This window comes from Dermacentor variabilis, unplaced genomic scaffold, assembly GCF_050947875.1.
Source record: "Dermacentor variabilis isolate Ectoservices unplaced genomic scaffold, ASM5094787v1 scaffold_13, whole genome shotgun sequence".
NCBI classification, from domain to species: Eukaryota; Metazoa; Arthropoda; class Arachnida; order Ixodida; family Ixodidae; genus Dermacentor; species Dermacentor variabilis.
In genome coordinates, this window is record NW_027460291.1 from 37673890 (window position 1) to 37677630 (window position 3741).

Genomic DNA, 3741 nt, shown 5'->3' on the forward strand with positions numbered 1-3741 from the left:
CAAAAATAAGCTTTAAAATCTGAGACTTTCTCCAGAAACATGTAAGAACCGAAGAAGGCATGTACAAGGCTTCATCAACATCTCGGCAGTAGCAAAAGTAATGGACGACATATGCTCTTGTTTGTGCTTTCCTTCACTGACAATTTTAGATTTCACAGATGATTTAAGGAAAAAAAAACGTGAAGCACGAACGCAAAATAAGTGCAACCCCGGCGGGACTCGAACCCGCAATCCTCGGTTTAGAATACCGATGCCTTTTCCATTGGGCTACGGGGGCTCTTTTTTTTTCTTTATTACATGGAAAAGAAAACTGAAGGTGTATTACAAAGTGGACACGACTACACACTTAAAACTCAGGCAAACACACACATGCATCCAACAAGAGCATCCAGTCTGGCGGAGGTTCCTGCGCAGCGTAGACACTTCTTACATAAGCAGCACTTTCGCGAAAGAAGGACTTTGTAGATCGCGGGCTTTCGGCATGGCGGTCACACAGTCTACTTCTCCATAGGCTATGTAAACCAAGTGCTATGAACATGTCATAGGGAGGACCACTCGTAACCTTAAACGGTTGAAACCTAATTGTATATGGGGTCATGTCAATGTCCTTTTTGAGCGTCCGTTGGAGAATGTCCCAAAAGAATAGAGCGTCCCTACAGTCTATGAAGCAGTGATCTATGGTTTCGGCACGTGGACAGAGCCGACAGTTTGTTGACCACGGCACAAAGCAACCCCTCGAATTCAACCAAGTTTTAACAGGGAGTGTTTCCGAATGTAATTTAAAGAAAAATGTTTTTACTCCAGGAGGTACACACATTTTTCGGACGCGCTTAAGTACATCCTGATAAGGTCGGTTTAAATAAGGTGCGCGATACAAAGGATCTGGGAAAATAGAGTCCACCAGTGCCGCAGAAATTGCTTTTCGACTCGCAGTGAACACGTACTCCAGGCTGAATCTAACTTTCAAGAAAAGAAATGTGTCAACAACCTCCTTAAGAAAGCCCCAAGGGCCCTGTGGGACATCTTTGGCATTTGATGACACTACTATATTAGGAATATAATGAACTAAACGGAGTTGCAACATTTCACGCAAAAATCGATGGTCATTGTCTCGAACGAAAAACAGGCGTGAAACAATTTGCCTGATGAAGAGGTGGACTAATCCTAGACCACCACGTTCAAGAGGGAGGAACAGATTGTCGCGCCGCATCGATTCACAACTGGAACTCCAAATAAATGTTGCAAATACGCGATGCAGTGCCTGAAGGCGAAGTCGTGAGCAGTGCAGTACTTGCAGCACATACATAAGACGGGAAGCTAAGAAAACGTTACACACTTCAGCACGAGAGAACATTGACAAATTCCGCCCTCGCCATGAATTCACTTTACGTTGAATTTTGCCAACTTCTCCCGACCAATGAGCGTTGCTATTTCTATACTGTGAGAGAGGCACACCTAAATAACGCAGATCTTCTTTCCATTGAATGCCAGCGTAATGTGATGGCATTGTGGCCCATAATCCAAACCAAAAACCTGAACTTTTTTCAAAGTTAACGCTTGCACCAGAAGCCGCACAATATTCTTCTGTAATTGCAAGAGCAGTCATCACACTCTCTTTATCTGTACAAAAAAAGGCCACATCGTCTGCATACGCAAGAACCCGAACCTCATTAGTGAGTAATTTAAACCCTTGGAAATTTTGTTCATTAACAATGCTCATACAAAGTGGTTCTAAATACAAGCAGAACAGGAGCGGTGACAAAGGGCATCCTTGTCGTACTGATGATGCAAGCCTAATCGAATCGGAGAGAGAGCCATTCACTATCAGCCTCGTTGAACCATTAGCATAACATATCCTGACGCCTCTAAGGAGCAGGGACCCGATATTTATATGCTCTAGTACAGTAAACAGGAATGAGTGATTTACCCTGTCGAACGCCTTAGCCAGATCTAGCTGTACCATTGCCACCTGTCCAAACCCCTCAGCTACACACTCTAGCACCGATCTCGCAACATGAATGTTCGTCTGAATGGACCGGCCTCTGATGCCACATGTTTGATGATCACCGACCACAGATCTTATTACAACTTGCAAACGGTTAGCTAATACCTTAGCAAAAATTTTATAATCAACATTGCATAAGGAGATAGGCCGATATCCGTCAACGTTTTGCAATTTAGTCTCATCATCGCTTTTGGCTGTAAGGACGGTCTGTCCTTCGTACATTGTGGTGGTTAGGTAACCTACTTCCAAGGCCTCACGGTACACCTGAAGTAATAATGGTGATAAGAGGGAACGAAAACACTGATAAAATTCGGCAGTAAGGCCATCGGGGCCGGGCGTCTTGCCCTTCGCTAACGAATCGATGCATGAAGTTACCTCATTGATATCAATGTTTTCATTTGTGTAATTGTAATCATCCTGATTTAACTGGGGCAGCAACGATACAATTTTTTGGCAGCATCTGTATCCAATGGCTTGTGGTCTCGAAATAGTTTTTGATAATGCTCGAAAAACGCTTTAGTTATTTGAGTAGGGTCATTAACAATGATTCCACCATACTCTATATGTAGGATTTGTTTAGACAGCGCGTGTCGGCGTTCATCACCAAGGGCCCTACTGCAAGGCTGTTCTTCCAGGAAACGCTGCTCTCGCGCACGCACTAGTGCACCTCTGTATTTTTCTGCGTTCAAAGTTTGTAACTGTGCCTTGACCTTATGAATATCATCAATATATTGACCCGGATGTAGGCATTCAAGCTCATGCAATTCACTCAGAAGTTTAAACAATGTTTTGTAATTATTCTTTTTTTCAAATGCCAATATTGATGATTCTTCGATAGCTATCATTTTAACTTCCTGTTTGAATAATTCCCACACAGCAAATAGTGGCAAGTCCTTGCGGCATGATGCATGAGCTATAAGCTCAGTAACACGATTTAAGAAACACTCACGCGAAAGTAATTGGTTATTAAACTTCCACAGCTCCCAGCACATACGCCGACTTTGATACCGACGGCTGCCAAACGATGCTGAGACTAGGCAATGGTCACTAAAGAATATAGGGTGCACATTGTAACCATATATAAGAGGTAGTGCGCTAAGTGAAACGTAAATTCGATCAAGCCTTGCATGCGAGGTGCCCTGGAAGTGCGTATATCGACATCCTGCCTTTTCATTTTCCCCAATGTCCACAAGCTTATAATCACATATCAGGCGTTGCAATGCATCACTACTTGGATCATGTCTCAGCTTCAGTGACGTACGATCTTGCGCGTTACATACACAATTAAAGTCTCCAAAGAGGACCAATGCGCGATCAGTACAGAAATGATGTTCTAGAGATAAGAAGAAGCACTCGCGTTCACGTAACTTGTTCGGAGCATAAACACACACAAATCTAAAGCTCATACCACTGATATCCATATCGCAACAGATTAGGCGCCCTTCCCTATCTGTAAACAAATGTAGCAAATCACATGGTAAATGTTTTCTAACAAATAACATACAGCCTGCGGAAACGCCGACTGCATGGCTGACACAAACATTATAGTCAGATAGGAATGGAGATAGAGCTGCTTCTGTGTTTTCATCGGATTCAATCTTTGTTTCTTGGATAGCAGCAATGTCTAATTTTCTATTGCGTAACAAATGAAGAAGCTGTACTTGCCGTCGCTTACTTCGTAAGCCACGGACATTTAAAGTGCCAAAATGGAAGGGAAGAGCGCCCGCCATGATTAC

At 43.2% G+C, this 3741-nt stretch overlaps 1 non-coding gene across 1 annotated transcript; it reads right to left on the reverse strand.

Annotated features, from left to right (window-relative positions):
• Nucleotides 1-202: 202 nt before the first annotated feature.
• TRNAR-UCU (transfer RNA arginine (anticodon UCU)) lies at nt 203-277 on the reverse strand. Its single transcript has one exon. It is a non-coding gene; the product is annotated as a tRNA-Arg (tRNA).
• Nucleotides 278-3741: the final 3464 nt, after the last annotated feature.